Below are 17370 nucleotides of genomic sequence, written 5' to 3' on the forward strand. Positions count from 1 at the left end.
TCGATTTTGTTGACTTCTCAGTCAAAACACTGGATGGTTGGTTTTATGGCAGTGGTGTAAATGATTATGATGGGCTGTACAATTTATTTGTGAAAGAACACCTGTTAAGTAATTGTTTCAATGATAAACTGCATCAGCATCTGGTAGACCTAGGACCAATTTGTCCCCAAGAATTGGGAAAGAAGGCGGACCATTGGGCGGACCATTGGGTCAAGACTAGGGTGACCAAGACTTCCACAGGAGGTGTCCAAAAGAAAAGGGTCACAAAGACTCCCCAGGGGAAGAGTGTTGAGACATCCAAGGGAAAAAGTGAAGAGTCTTCTACAGGGCCCCAAAAACCTGCTCAGGTGGGAGGGTCCAAAACCTCTTCACAATCCAATTTTGGGTACAAGGGTAAAAACTTTGATCCCAAAAAGGCCTGGTGTCGTAGCTGTAATCAGCAGGGACACCAAACTGGAGACAAGGCCTGTCCCAAGAAAGGTTCCACTTCTAACTCTACTCCAGCTAACACTGGAATAGCCAGTCTCCAGGTGGGATCAACAGTGTGCCCAGAGCAAATCGGGGTTCACGCTGAAGCTACATTAGTCTCTCAGGGTGGGGTGGACTTTGCCACACTGGCTGCCTGGCCCCCTAATATGCACAAATACAGGCAGCAACTCTTAATGGGACAAGTGTAGAAGGCCTGAGGGATACAGGTGCCAGTGTCACCATGGTGACAGAGAAACTGGTTTCCCCTGGTCAATACCTGGCTGGACAAACTTATCCAGTCACCAACGCTGACAATCAGACTAAAGTGCATCCCATGGCTATGGTAACTTTAGAGTGGGGAGGGGTCAATGGCCTGAAACAGGTGGTGGTCTCCTCAAATATCCCTGTAGACTGTTTGTTTGGAAATGACCTGGAGTCCTCAGCATGGGCTGAGGTAGAACTCAAAACCCATGCAGCCATGCTGGGTATCTCTGAACTGGTGTGTGTCACGACAAGGGCACAGTGCAAGGCTCAGGGTGAAAAAGTGGTGTTGGAGCCTGGAAAAGGGGCCCAACCCTCCAAGAGAAAAGGAAAGAAGACTGGGGAACCAGTTTCAACACAACAAGAGAAAGAGAACCTCTCTTCCCAGGAAGAAGTTCTGCCCTCTGAGGGAACTGAGCCCATGGAGTTAGAACCTTATCAGGTTGAACTCTTAGGCCCAGGGGGACCCACAAGGGAACAGTTGTGTAAGGGGCAAGAAACCTGTCCCTCTCTTGAAGGCCATAGGCAGCAAGCTGCTGAAGAGACCAAAGGAAAGATCATTGGAACACATAGAGTCTATTGGGAAGATGGACTCCTCTACACTGAGGCAAGAGATCCCAAACCTGTTACCACTAGGAGAGTGGTAGTGCCTCAGGAGTTTAGGGAGTTCATTCTAACCTTAGCTCATGATATTCCACTTGCTGGGCATTTGGGACAAACCAAGACTTGGGTAAGGTTAATTAACCATTTCCATTGGCCCAACATGTCCCAGAAGGTAAAGGAGTTTTGTGTCTCCTGTGCCACCTGTCAAGCCAGTGGTAAGACAGGTGGACACCCAAAGGCCCCCCCTCATTCCACTTCCAGTGGTGGAGGTCCCCTTTGAAAGAGTGGGTGTGGGCATAGTGGGTCCACTTGAACCTCCCACAGCCTCAGGGAACCAGTATATCCTAGTGGTAGTGGATCATGCCACTAGGTACCCTGAAGCAATTCCCCTTAGGTCCACTACTGCCCCTGCAGTAGCTAAAGCACTCATTGGTATCTTTACCTGAGTGGGATTTCCTAAGGAGGTGGTGTCTGACAGGGGTACAAACTTCATGTCAGCATACCTGAAACATATGTGCAATGAGTGTGGGGTGACTTACAAATTCACCACACCATACCATCCACAAACCAATGGTCTTGTAGAAAGATTCAACAAGACATTGAAAGGCATGATCAAGGGGTTCCCTGAAAAGCTCAAAAGGAGATGGGATGTCCTCTTGCCATGTCTGCTTTTCTCCTACAGAGAGGTGCCTTTCCCCCTTTGAACTTTTGTTTGGCCATCCTGTCAGGGGACCACTAGCTCTTGTAAAAGAAGGCTGGGAGAGACCTCTTCATGAGCCTAAACAAGATATAGTGGACTATGTACTAGGCCTACATTCCAGGATGGCAGAGTACATGGAAAAGGCAAGTAAAAACCTTGAGGCCAGCCAACAACTCCAGAAGATGTGGTATGACCAAAAGGCTGCTATGGTTGAGTTTCAGCCAGGGCAGAAAGTCTGGGTTCTGGAGCCTGTGACTCCCAGGACACTTCAGGACAGATGGAGTGGCCCTTACCCAGTGCTAGAAAGAAAGAGTCAGGTCACCTACCGGGTAGACCTAGGCACTAGCAGGACCCCCAAAAGGGTGATCCATGTGAACCGCCTCATACTCTTTCATGACAGGGCAGATGTGAATCTGTTGATGGTAACAGATGAGGACCAGGAAGCTGAGAGTGAACCTCTCCCTGATCTCCTCTCCACAGACCCTAAAGATGGCTCAGTAGATGGAGTGATCTATTCAGACACCCTCTCTGGACAGCAGCAATCGGACTGCAAGAATGTCTTACAACAGTTTGCTGAGCTCTTTTCCCTAACCCCTGGCCAGACACACCTATGTACCCATGATGTGGACACAGGAGACAGCATGCCTGTCAAAAACAACATTTTCAGACAGTCTGACCAAGTTAAGGAAAGCATCAAAGTGGAAGTCCACAAGATGCTGGAATTGGGAGTCATTGAGCACTCTGACAGCCTCTGGGCTAGCCCAGTGGTCTTAGTCCCCAAACCTCACACTAAAGATGGAAAGAGAGAGATGAGGTTTTGTGTGGACTACAGAGGACTTAATTCTGTCACCAAGACAGATGCCCATCCCATTCCTAGGGCAGATTAATTGATTGACAAACTAGGTGCTGCCAGATACTTAAGTACCTTTGACTTGACAACAGGGTACTGGCAAATCTAAATGTCACCAGGAGCAAAAGAAAAGACATCATCCTCCACACCTGATGGGCATTATCAGTTTACTGTTATGCCCTTTTGTTTAAAGAATGGCCCTGCCACCTTCCAAAGGTTGGTGAATCAAGTCCTTGCTGGCTTGGAGTCCTTTAGTGCAGCTTATCTTGACGATATTGCTGTCTTTAGCTCCAGCTGGCAGGATCACCTGGTCCACCTGAAGAAGGCTTTGAAGGCCCTGCAAGCAGCAGGCTTCTCTATCAAGGCATCCAAATGCCAGATAGGGCAGGTAACCGTGGTTTATTTGGGACGCCTTGTAGGTGGAGGCCAAGTTCAGCCACTCGAGCCCAAGATCCAGACTAATCTGGACTGGGCAGCTCCAAAAACTCAGACTCAAGTCAGGGCATTCCTTGGCTTGACTGGGTACTACAGGAGGTTTGTGAAGGGATATGGATCAATAGTGACACCCCTCACAGAACATACCTCCAAGAAAATTCCCAAGAAGGTAAACTGGACTGTAGACTGCGAACAGGCCTTTGACACCCTGAAACAAGCTATGTACACAGCACCAGTTCTCAAAGCTCCAGATTACTTCAAGCAGTTCATTGTGCAGACTGATGCCTCGGAACATGGGATAGGGGCAGTTTTGTCCCAAGCAAATGATGATGGCCTTGACCAGCCTGTGCTTTCATTAGCAGGAGGTTACTCCCCAGGGAGCAGCGTTGGAGTGCCATTGAGAGGGAGGCCTTTGCTGTGGTTTGGTCCCTGAAAAAGCTGAGACCATACCTCTTTGGTACTCACTTTGTAGTTTAAACTGACCACAGACCTCTCAGATGGCTAATGCAAATGAAAGGTGAAAATTCAAAACTGTTGAGGTGATACATTTCCCTACAGGGAATGGACTTTATAGTGGAACACAGACCTGGGACTGTCCATGCCAATGCAGATGGCCTTTCCAGGTTCTTCCACTTAGAAAATGAAGACTCTCTTGGGAAAGGTTAGTCTCATCCTCTTTCATTTGTGGGGGTTGTGTAAGGAAATGCCTCCTTGGCATGGTTACCCCATGACTTTTTGCCTTTGCTGATGCCAAGTTATGATTTGAAAGTGTGCTGAGGCCTGCTTACCAGGCCCCAGCACCAGTGTTCTCTCCCTAACCTGTACCTTTGTTTCCACAATTGGCACACCCTGGCATCCAGGTAAGTCCCTTGTAACTGGTACCCCTGGTACCAAGGGCCCTGATGCCAGGGAAGGTCTCTAAGGGCTGCAGCATGTCTTATGCCACCCTGGGGACCCCTCACTCAGAACAGACACACTGCTTGCCAGCTTGTGGGTGCTGGTGGGGAGAAAATGACTAAGTCGACATGGCACTCCCCTAAGAGTGCCATGCCAACCTCACACTGCCTATGGCATAGATAAGTCACCCCTCTAGCAGGCCTTACAGCCCTAAGGCAGGGTGCACTATACCATAGGTGAGGGCATAGGTGCATGAGCACAATGCCCCTATAGTGTCTAAGCAAAACCTTAGACATTGTTAGTGCAGGGTAGCCATAAGAGTATATGGTCTGGGAGTCTGTCAAACACGAACTCCACAGCACCATAATGGCTACACTGAAAACTGGGAAGTTTGGTATCAAACTTCTCAGCACAATAAATGCACACTGATGCCAGTGTACAATTTATTGTAAAATACACCCCAGAGGGCATCTTAGAGATGCCCCCTGAAAACATACCCGACTTCCAGTGTGGGATGACTAGTTTTGCCAGCCTGCCACACACCAGGCATGTTGCTGGCCACATGGGGTGTCAAAGCCCAGCTCACCTGAGTTCTTGTTCAGTTCTGATGGAGGTTGAAGACAATCCGACCCCACCCTGAAACTGCTTGTTCCAGCACACTAGTTTTTAACACAGTGCACTAAGAACAGAAGCTCAAGGGTAGGGGGGAAGTGGATAAAATAAAAAAGAGAGACAACACCGTTCTTGCGTTTCCACTGTTGAAGTGCTGCACAAATCTGCGGCCCTTTCTGACTTCTGTAGAAACTGGTGCCTAATGAAACATAAACAAAGAACAGATAAGTGCAACCTATTCCTAAATGGGTTCCTGACTATCCCTTTATTTATTAGAAATTCTCTTCTAAAAGTACCTCTTGGATCCTGGTCTCGAGTTTCCAGGTTTGTAATGTGTTACTGCTCTGGGATATGCTTTCTATTACTGTAAAGCTTCTAAAACATTAAACAAATACCGTTATCAGAATTACCAATATCAAACATTCATCTTAATATAACTAAAGCCTAAATTCCCAATAGCAGACTCACTTTTCCCATATCTCCAGAATCTTTTGGAAAACAAATACTGTACTTTTACATCAAAATACAGCATGTAATTTGTGCAAGTCCTTGATTTACTGTTTGCCTTGCTGTTAATGGTTTCCACTGTTCGATTCTTAAAAGTTCCATAAAAAAAAAACCAATGTTTGTTTCACAAAGCTCCGCAAGGTATTCTTGCAACAAAGAGCCTGAATCACAATGTTCGTGGAAGGTATCTTGCTTCAAACCGTCCACACACGAATCCAGAAATTGTTGTCAAAGTTCCTTCAGGTAATAAAAAGTTTTGCACTTACTTGTTGCTGGCAAGAGATACTGATCAGTCTAACCTTGTCTTCTTTCTCTTTTGCAGGTTGTTTGTAGGAGAGAGGCTGAGGCAAGGAGGAACCGGAAACCAGAAGAAGGAAGATCCAGCAGCTGCGCCCATTGAAGCCAATGAAAGTCTGTAGAGAGCAGGAGTGCCAGCGCCGAGGGATCTGTTCTCAGGTAAGCGGGAGGTAGACGAGCACAAGCACTGGGTGAGGCTCGGGGGCTGCCTTTTATAGACAGGGCTGGGTGTGGTTCGAAGAGCTGGGTGTGGTTTGAAGGGCTGGGTGTGGTCCTCACATGCTGCACATGTTCTTGAAAGGTGAGCAGAGCTGGGTGTGGTTTGAAGGGCTGGGTGTGGTCCTCACATGCTGCACATGTTCTTGAAAGGTGTGCAGAGTTTCAGTTATTATGCAAATGAGTTGAATTAACACATGGCCTAGGGAGGAGTGTTTTAAAGAAGCCTTGGTAAAAGCAAGGCCCAATGTGTAAACAAAACAGCACATTAAACAACATACACAGAAGCCTAAGGGGGGGGGGGGAAGGTGAGATAACAAGAAAGGGTTTGAATAGTAAGTTTAAAAGGGAGCTATTACAGAACCCACTAGTGCAGTGAGAGGGGACATGCTCTTTGCTGTGCATAAACCCTAACAGTTGCCCCCCTCAAAGGCCCTCCTACAGGACGGGGTTTTCCTGGGTTTTTTAAATAAAACCGTCTAATCAGCTGTGGGGCATGTACATATGATGCTGGTTCCCATGAATTCTCAGATTCATCATATCCTTTCCATTCTACTAAATAAAACAGACGTCCACTAATTCTTTTTGAGTCTTTTATGCTTTTCACTTCATATTCTAGATTTCCCTTAATTGGTATGGGTGGAGGTGGTGGTTCAGGTCGGGTTTTTGGGTTGTACGGCTTAAGCAAGGACACATGGAATGTAGTATGTACTGGATATTCTTTTGGTAAATCTAATTTTACTGTTACCGGGTTTACTATGGCAGTTATACTAAAGGGTCCAATGAAACGTGGTTGCAGCTTTCGGGATCCCTCTATGTTTAGGTCCTTTGTGGAGAGCCATACCTTGTCACCAATTTTATACATTGGGGCCTCAGATCTGTGTTTGTCTGCTTGTCTTTTCATGCTTTCCTTGTACTTTAATAAATGTTTCCTGGCTTTGTCTTGTATGTCACCTAACCTCGTTAGTCTATCCGTTACTGTAGGCAACAGGGACTCTTCTAACAAAATGGGTATAGCTCTTGGATGATACCCCTGCAAGAAATAGAATGGTGAGCAAAGTAGAGCTGAATGCTCAGTATTATTATAAACAAACTCCGCTACAGGGAGAGCTTCCAACCATTCACTAGAATAATCAGCCAATAAACAACGCAGCGTTTGAAGTAAGGTTTGGTTCAGTCGTTCAGTCTGTCCATCTGTCTCTGGGTGGAAAGCAGTGGATAATGCCACATCTATTTTCAGTTTTTCACATAATTTTTTCCAAAATCTAGAGTTGAACTGGCTCCCTCGATCTGACACCACTTTGCTTGGCAAACCATGTAAACGCACAATTTCCCTTATAAAAATATCGGCAAATTCTGCCGCCGTGGGTAATTTCCGTAATGGTACAAAATGTGCCATTTTAGATAAAAAATCCACTATAACCAACACTGTTGTGAAGGATTTTACAGGTGGTAAGCCTACAATAAAGTCTACGCTCACAGTGTGCCAAGGTTGCTTGGGTGTTGGCATTGGTATTAACAAGCCGTCAGGGGCCTTATGAGAAGATTTATGTCTTGCACAAATTGGACAGGTAGTGACAAATTGCTTAATGTCCTTTCTTATAGTGTCCCACCAAAAGTGTTTTTGCACATTTTCCAGGGTTTTTACCCAACCAGGATGACCTGCCAACGGCGAGGCGTGATGCCAAATTATCACCTGTGTTTGTAATTCAGAGGTGGGCACTAACAGCATGTTGTCGTGATACAATAAACCTCGTTGTATTGTGTTATGGGAATCCTTTAACCAATCCTGAGGTGCTATTTGCATGTGTGCATTATATAGATCTGTGATGAAATCCTTCTGTTGTACTGGTGCCAAAAACTTTTGGGGAGGAATAATGGGTTCTCCTATTTTATCTTGTTTCATGTCTGAGGTATGTCCGTATCTAGATAACACATCAGATTGAATTTGTTGTGCACCTGGTCTATAGGTTATAACAAAGTCAAATGTGCTAAAAAAATTTAACCAGCGCATCTGACGTGGTGTTAGTGCTTTAAGTGATCCAAAAAACTGTAGGTTCTTATGGTCAGAAAAGATTGTAACTGGGTACTTGGCTCCCATTAAATGATGCCTCCATTCTGAAAAGGCTACTTTGATAGCTAGTAGTTCCCTTTCAGCCACAGTGTAATTTTGTTCAGCTGGTAATAACTTTTTGGAATAGAAGGCTATAGGATGTAACTGGCCATCTACTATATCTCGTTGAGAGAGAACTCCTCCTAAAGCTACTTGTGAAGCATCCGCTTCAACAAAAAAGGGCAAGTCAGGATCAGGATGTTTCAGAATTGGGGCTGAAGTGAACTTTTGTTTTAGGAGTTGAAAGGCGTGTGCCGCCTCATCAGTCCAAAGAAATCGTTGCCCTTTCCGCAACAAGGTAGTTATTGGGGCCGCAATGTCTGCAAAATGTGCAATAAACCTCCTATAAAAATTGGCGAAACCCAGAAATTTCTGAATATCTTTTACAGAGGATGGTTCTGGCCAATCAGCAATAGCACTGATTTTCTTTACATCCATAGTTATTCCTTGAGGTGACAGGCAGTATCCTAAAAAGTCCACCTTGCTGACATTAAAAGTACACTTTTCTAACTTAGCAAAAAGATGATTTTCTTTTAACTTTGATAATACTGCACGAACATGTTGGGTATGTTCTTCTGAGTTCTTAGAGTAAATGAGGATGTCGTCTATGTATACTATGACACAAACGTCCAGGAATTCGTGTAGGACCTCATTTATAAAGAACTGAAAGGCCGCAGGGGCATTACATAACCCAAAGGGCATTACTGTGTACTCAAATAAACCAAACTTTGTCTTGAAAGCTGTCTTCCACTCATCCCCCTCTTTTACTCGGACCAGGTGGTAAGCTCCCCGCAGATCTAGTTTAGTGTATACAGTAGAATGTCTTAATTGATCCAACAACACAGGTATTAGAGGAAGAGGATATTTATTCTTTATTGTAGCCTTATTTAGTCCTCTATAATCGATACACGCGCGCAGGGATTTATCCGGCTTCGGGATAAAAAAGAGTGGAGATGATACCGGAGATGTGGAATGACGGATGAACCCAGACTGTAGTAGGTCATCTAGGTAGGTTCTTAAGTATTTGGTTTCTTCGTCAGTCAAAGCATATACTCTGTTATTAGGTAAAGGGGCCCCTGGGATAAGATCTATACGGCAGTCATAAGACCGATGTGGGGGCAGCACACTAGCCTTTACTGGATCAAAGACGTCTTTAAAGTCAGAATATTCAGGAGGGAGACTTGGTTCATCTTGTGTAACACTAGCACAGTGTAATACTGTGCTCTGTTCTGTACCTGCTTCTTGATAGCAATTGGTTCTACAGAAAGAGGAATCCAAAGTAACAGTTCTATTCACCCAGTCAATTTTTGGGTTATGAGTTGTTAACCAGGGTACCCCGAGAATCAAACCAAAATTAGGAGTATCTATCAGATCAAAGCTAATCACCTCTGTGTGCCCGTTCTTACAGACCATAACAAGTGGACTTGTTTGTTTTGTGATTAATCCAGAGGTCAATTCTGACCCATCCACTGCACATACTGCTTCTGGACAAGGCTTTAGGCACATAGGAAGTCCTAAGTTTTCAGCTAACTTATTATCCACAAAATTTCCTGTCGCGCCTGAGTCCAGTAGGACAGGGAGAGAATGCCTCACTTGGGTAGTAACAATTAAAACGACCTGAATTATGAAATGTCTAGGTATGTGCGGTACCATGAAGGCTGCAGCATTAGAGGTTTGATTAAGATGTTTTCTCGAACAAGTAACCTCTCCCCTTGTCGAGCTTAATCGTTTCCCGATTCAGTTGAGGAGGTGGAGGAAACAGCACCCTTTTGTGGAGTTTTAGGCTTTACTGGACATTCTCTGGCAAAGTGACCTGCCCTGCCACAATATAAACATAATTGAAGTTTTCTCCTTCTTTCTTTTTCCTCTGAGGTGAGTGGACCTCTGAGTGTATATGGTCTGGGAGTCTGTCAAACACGAACTCCACAGCACCATAATGGCTACACTGAAAACTGGGAAGTTTGGTATCAAACTTCTCAGCACAATAAATGCACACTGATGCCAGTGTACAATTTATTGTAAAATACACCCCAGAGGGCATCTTAGAGATGCCCCCTGAAAACATACCCGACTTCCAGTGTGGGATGACTAGTTTTGCCAGCCTGCCACACACCAGGCATGTTGCTGGCCACATGGGGTGTCAAAGCCCAGCTCACCTGAGTTCTTGTTCAGTTCTGATGGAGGTTGAAGACAATCCGACCCCACCCTGAAACTGCTTGTTCCAGCACACTAGTTTTTAACACAGTGCACTAAGAACAGAAGCTCAAGGGTAGGGGGGAAGTGGATAAAATAAAAAAAGAGAGACAACACCGTTCTTGCGTTTCCACTGTTGAAGTGCTGCACAAATCTGCGGCCCTTTCTGACTTCTGTAGAAACTGGTGCCTAATGAAACATAAACAAAGAACAGATAAGTGCAACCTATTCCTAAATGGGTTCCTGACTATCCCTTTATTTATTAGAAATTCTCTTCTAAAAGTACCTCTTGGATCGTGGTCTCGAGTTTCCAGGTTTGGAATGTGTTACTGCTCTGGGATGTGCTTTCTATTACTGTAAAGCTTCTAAAACATTAAACAAATACCGTTATCAGAATTACCAATATCAAACATTCATCTTAATATAACTAAAGCCTAAATTCCCAATAGCAGACTCACTTTTCCCATATCTCCAGAATCTTTTGGAAAACAAATACTGTACTTTTACATCAAAATACAGCATGTAATTTGTGCAAGTCCTTGATTTACTGTTTGCCTTGCTGTTAATGGTTTCCACTGTTCGATTCTTAAAAGTTCCATAAAAAAAAAAACAATGTTTGTTTCACAAAGCTCCGCAAGGTATTCTTGCAACAAAGAGCCTGAATCACAATGTTCGTGGAAGGTATCTTGCTTCAAACCGTCCACACACAAATCCAGAAATTGTTGTCAAAGTTCCTTCAGGTAATAAAAAGTTTTGCACTTACTTGTTGCTGGCAAGAGATACTGATCAGTCTAACCTTGTCTTCTTTCTCTTTTGCAGGTTGTTTGTAGGAGAGAGGCTGAGGCATGGAGGAACCGGAAACCAGAAGAAGGAAGAGCCAGCAGCTGCGCCCATTGAAGCCAATGAAAGTCTGTAGAGAGCAGGAGTGCCAGCGCCGAGGGATCTGTTCTCAGGTAAGCGGGAGGTAGACGAGCACAAGCACTGGGTGAGGCTCGGGGGCTGCCTTTTATAGACAGGGCTGGGTGTGGTTCGAAGAGCTGGGTGTGGTTTGAAGGGCTGGGTGTGGTCCTCACATGCTGCACATGTTCTTGAAAGGTGAGCAGAGCTGGGTGTGGTTTGAAGGGCTGGGTGTGGTCCTCACATGCTGCACATGTTCTTGAAAGGTGTGCAGAGTTTCAGTTATTATGCAAATGAGTTGAATTAACACATGGCCTAGGGAGGAGTGTTTTAAAGAAGCCTTGGTAAAAGCAAGGCCCAATGTGTAAACAAAACAGCACATTAAACAACATACACAGAAGCCTAAGGGGGGGGGGGAAGGTGAGATAACAAGAAAGGGTTTGAATAGTAAGTTTAAAAGGGAGCTATTACAGAACCCACTAGTGCAGTGAGAGGGGACATGCTCTTTGCTGTGCACAAACCCTAACATGGGGAGAGTGCCTTTGTCACTCTGTGGCTAGTAACAAAGCCTGTACTGGGTGGAGGTGCTTCTTACCTCCCCCTGCAGGAACTGTAACACCTGGCGGTGAGCCTCAAAGGCTCACCCCCTTTGTTACAGCGCCCCAGGGCATTCCAGCTAGTGGAGATGCCCGCCCCCTCCGGCCACGGCCCCACTTTTGGCGGCAAGGCCGGAGGAGATAATGAGAAAAACAAGGAGTCACTGGCCAGTCAGGACAACCCCTAAGGTGTCCTGACCTGAGGTGACTCTGACTTTTAGAAATCATCCATCTTGCATATGGAGGATTCCCCCAATAGGATTAGGGATTTGCCCCCCTCTCCTCAGGGAGGAGACACAAAGAGGGTGTAGCCACCCTCAGGGCTAGTAGCCATTGGCTACTAACCCCCCAGACCTAAACACACCCCTAAATTGAGTATTTAGGGCCCCCCAGAAACTAGCAAGATAGATTCCTGCAACCTAAAGATGAAGAAGGACTGCTGACCTGAAAGCCCTGCAGAGAAGACGGAGACACCAACTGCTTTGGCCCCAGCCCTACCGGCCTGTCTCCCCACTTCAAGAAAAACTGCAACAGCGACGCGTCCCCCAGGGTCCAGCGACCTCTGAAGCCTCATAGGACTACCCTGCATCTAAAAGGACCAAGAACTCCCGAGGACAATGGTCCTGTTCCACAAAGACTGCAACTTTGCAACAAAGAAGCAACTTTTAAAGACCACACGTTTCCCGCCGGAAGCATGAGACTTTCCACTCTGCACCCGACGCCCCCGGCTCGATCTGCGGAGAACCAACAGTACAGGGAGGACTCCCCGGCAACTGCAACCCTGTGAGTAGCCAGAGTTGACCCCCCTGAGCCACCCCAGTGATGCCTGCAGAGGGAATCCAGAAGCTCCCCCTGAACGCGACTGCCTGCTTCTAAAAACCCGACGCCTGGTAAAGACACTGCACCCACAGCCCCCAGGACATGAAGGATCCGACCTCCAGTGCAGAAGTGACCCCCAGGTGGCCCTCTCCCTTGCCCAGGTGGTGGCTACCCCAAAGAGTACCCCCTTGCCTGTCTGCTTCTTTGAAGATACCCCTGGGTCTCCCATTGAACTCCATTGCAAACCCCACTCCTGTTTGCACTCTGCACCCGGCCGCCCCCGTACCGCTGAGGGTGTACTTCTTGTGCTGATTTGTGTCCCCTCCGGTGCCCTACAAAACCCCCCCTGGTCTGCCCTCCGAAGACGCGGGTACTTACCTGCTGGCAGACTGGAACCGGGGCACCCCCTTCTCCTTTGAAGCCTATGCGTTTTGGGCACCACTTTGACCTCTGCACCTGACCGGCCCTGAGCTGCTGGTGTGGTAACTTTGGGGTTTCCCTGAACGGTGGGCTGCCTTGGACCCAACTTTGAACCCTGTAGGTGGTTTACTTACCTGCAAAACTAACAAATACTTACCTCCCCAGGAACTGTTGAAATTTGCACTGTGTCTAGTTTTAAAATAGCTTATTGCCATTTTTGCCAAAACTGTACATGCTATTTTGCTGATTCAAAGTTTCTATGATACCTAAGTGAAGTACTTTTCATTTGAAGTATTGATTGTAAATCTTGAACCTGTGGTTCTTAAAATAAACTAAGAAAATATATTTTCTATATAAAAACCTATTGGCCTGGAATTGTCTTTGAGTGTGTGTTCCTCATTTATTGCCTGTGTGTGTACTACCAATGCTTAACACTACCCTCTGATAAGCCTACTGCTCGATCACACTACCACAAAATAGAGCATTTGAATTATCTACTTTTCCCACTATCTTACATCTAAGGGGAACCCTTGGACTCTGTGCACACTATTTCTTACTTTGAAATGGATTATACAGTGCCAACTGCCTACATACCTCTTCTGCCTAGAATTCTCAAGAAAATCAGGAACGACCGGGCCCAAGTCATCTTGGGGCTCCGGACTGGGCATGGAGAGTATGTGTAAGAAGTTGGCTCTGGTATATATTATCTCAAAGTGAGAGATAGTGTGCACAGAGTCCAAGGGTTCCCCTGAGAGGTTGATAGTTGCAAAATTAGATAATTCTAATGCTCTATTTTGTGGTAGTGTGGTTCAGCAGTAGGCTTATCAGAGGGTAGTGTTAAGCATTTGTTGTACACACTCAGCCAATAAATGAGAAACACACACTCAAAGACTTAACTTCAGGCCAATAGTTGTTATATAGCAAAATATATTTTCTTAATTTATTTTAGAAACACAAGATTCAAGATTTGACCGTGCTTTGCAGGTAGGTCGCTCCCCGCTTCGCACCCCGCTCCACCTCCTCTCCGCTTGTTTGCGATCTCCTGTTTCCTGCTGCTGCGTCCTCTGCGGCCCCTCCCGCCTCCCCCTCCTTCTCACGCTCAGTTTCCAGCTTTCCTGTTTCCCGCTGCTGCATCCCCTGAGGCCCCTCCCGCCTCCCCCCTCCTTCTCACCGCTCCGTTTTCCAGCTTTCCTGTTTCCTGCCACTGCGTCCCCTGCGACCCCTCCCACCTGCCCCCTCCTACCTCCCCCCTCCTTCTCACCGCTCCATTTTCCAGCTTTCCTGTTTCCCGCTGCTGCGTCCCCTGCGGCCCCTCCCGCCTCCCCCCTCCTTCTCACCGCTCTGTTTCCAGCTTTCCTGTTTTCCGCCGCTGCATCCCCTGCGGCCCCTACCCCCAGCCCTCTCATTGGTCAGGCCCTCCCGTCTCCCAGCTGCCACTCCCACCGTCCCCTCCTCTTATGGCAGCCGCGGCGCGCTAGCAGGGAGCAACCTTTGACCCTGCTTTGCAGGTAGGTCGCTCCCCGCTTCGCACCCTGCACCACCTCCACTCCGCTTGTTTGCGATCTCCTGTTTCCCGCCACTGCGTCCCCTGCGGCCCCTCCCGCCTCCCCCTCCTTCTCACCGCTCCGTTTCCAGCTTTCCTGTTTCCCGCCGCTGCGTCCCCTGCTGCCCCTCCCCCCAGCCCTCTCATTAGTCAGGCCCTCCCACCTCCCAGCTGCCACTCCCACCCTCCCCTCCTCTTATGGCAGCCGCGGCGTGCCAAAGGCAAGCCCGTCTCCACCCGTCTGCGCCTGGACCGCGCCCTGCACCAGAACCCCTGGCCCGAGCAACAGCCACCGTGCCAGCATTCGCTATGATGCCAACACCCTTCGAGCACTCAACACCACGCGACTTACCAACTGCTTCCAGGCCTCTCCAAAGAGCACGCACGGAGCCTTCTCCTGCCACAACTGCAGCTTCACCTGCAACAGAGCCCACATACCTCCTAGGATCAAGACCAACCACCTCCGCTGCATACTCCTCAACACCCGCTCAGCACGCAAGCACGCCATCGAAGTTTGGGACCTGCTCGACTCCACCTCCCCTGACGTGGCCTTCCTAACCAAAACCTGGTTGAACGACTCCTCAGCACCCGACATCGCCATAGCCATCCCGAACGAATACAAAGTCACTCGCCGAGACCGCACCAACAGAACCGGAGGAGGCATAGCCATCGTTCACAAAGCCACCCTCGTAGTCAAAACCACCCTGGACGACTCCTTCAGCGCCGCCGAACTCCTTCACTTCCAAATCCGCACCGACCCCAACACCACGCTCAGATGAACTCTCATCTATAGACCCCCAGGACCCAGGGCACCCTTCAGCAACGCCATCGTCGACCTGGCCAGCACCCACGCACTTGCCTCCACGGACTACATCCTCCCCGGGGACCTGAACTTTCACCTCGAAAACAACAATAACACCAACTCAACCACCCTGACCGAAAACCTCGCCAACCTCGGCTTCACTCAGCTCGTCAACACACCCACCCACACAGCCGGTCACACCCTTGACCCCATCTTCTCCACAAGCAACCACGTCACCTTCAACCACACCACCAAACTCTACTGGACCGACCACCACTGCATTCACTTCACCTTCAAGAAACAGACAGAACACCACCTCACCGAACAACCACCATGCCGCCGATGGAGCAAAGTCACCGAACTCCAACTAATCAACGCCCTAGCCCATAAACCGCCCGTCAACCCCACCGACCCTGACATCGCGGCACACAACCTCAAGCTATGGATCGCCGACCCCCTTGCCCCACTCAGAAAACTCTCCAACAACCACATCAACAGAAAAGCCACCTGGTTCACCAACGACCTCCAAGCCTCCAAAAGCCACTGCCGAAAACTCAAGCAAATATGGCTACTCGAACGCACTCCAGACAACCACACAGCCCTCAAGGATGCCACACGCAAGCACCACCAACTCATCAGGCTAGCACAAAAGATCCTCTTTCAAAACCCGCCTAGAAAACAACGCCCACGACTGCAAAGAACTTTTCAGCATCGTAAAAGAACTCTCCAACCCAAACGCCATCGTCAACAACATCACCCCCTCCCAAGAACTTTGCGACGCCCTAGCAAACGCCTTCCACCGAAAAATCACGGACATCCACGACAGCTTCAACTCCCCTCACACCCCAGACGCTCCTACCCCACCCACCACGAACTCCACCCGCTCCAACCGACTGACCTCCTGGACCAACATCAGCAACGACGAAACCCGCAAGACCATGAACTCCATCCACTCCGGATCGCCATCAGACCCCTGCCCACACCACATCTTCAACAAAGCAGATACGGCCATCGCACCACACCTACGGAAAGCCATCAGCATCTCCTTCGAAACTGCAAGATTCCCGGACAGCTGGAAACACGCAGAAATCAACCCCTTCTCAAGAAGCCAAAAGCGGACCACAAGGACCTGAAAACCTTCTGGCCCATCTCTCTGCTCCCGTTCCCGGCGAAGGTCATCGAGAAAATCGTCAACACTCCGCTCACTCAGTACCTCGAAGACAACAACATCCTCGACCCCTCCCAGTCCCTCTTCAGACGCAACCACAGCACCGAAACCGCACTCCTTGCCGCCACAGATGGCATCAGAAGCCACCTCGACAATGGAGAAAGATCAGCCCTCATCCTCCTAGACAGATCAGCCGCCTTTGAAACCGTATGTCACCACACCCTAATATTCCGCCTCCACGCAGCAGCAATCCAGGACCAGGCCCTTGAATGGACCGCATCCTTCCTCACCGGCAGAACCCAAAGAGTCTACCTCCCCCGTACCATTCTAAAGCCTTCAACATCATCTGCGGCTCATCCCTCAGCCCGATGCTGTTCAACATCTACATGGCCCCCCTCGCACAAATGGCCCATCAGCACAACCTCAACATCATCTCCTACGCCAACGACACCCAACTCATCCTCTCCCTCACCAAGGACCAGCACACCGCCAAAACCAACCTCCACGAGGGACTAAAAGCCATTGCCGACTGGATGAGAGACAGCCGGCTAAAACTGAACTCGGACAAAACAGAGGTCCTCATCCTTTGACGCACCCCCTCCGCCTGGGACAACTCAAGGTGGCCGTCCACGCTGGGTCCCAAACCGACGGCCACCGACAGCGCACGAAACCTCGGCTTCACCCTCGACTCCTCACTCTCCATGTCAAAGCAGGCCAGCGCCGTCTCCTCCTCCTGCTACAACACCCTCCGCATACTTCACTGAATTTACAAATGGATCCCAACAGAAACAAGAAAAACAGTAACCCAGGCCCTCGTCAGCAACAGACTCAACTACGGCAATGCCCTCTACACCGGTATCTCATCCAAACTCCTCAAACGCATCCAAAACGCCTCCGCCCGACTCATCCTCAACATCCCTCGCCACCGCCACATCACCCCCCACCTAAGAGACCTTCACTGGCTCCCCATCAA

The sequence above is a fragment of the Pleurodeles waltl genome, chromosome 4_1 (assembly GCF_031143425.1).
Source record: "Pleurodeles waltl isolate 20211129_DDA chromosome 4_1, aPleWal1.hap1.20221129, whole genome shotgun sequence".
Classification (NCBI taxonomy): domain Eukaryota; kingdom Metazoa; phylum Chordata; class Amphibia; order Caudata; family Salamandridae; genus Pleurodeles; species Pleurodeles waltl.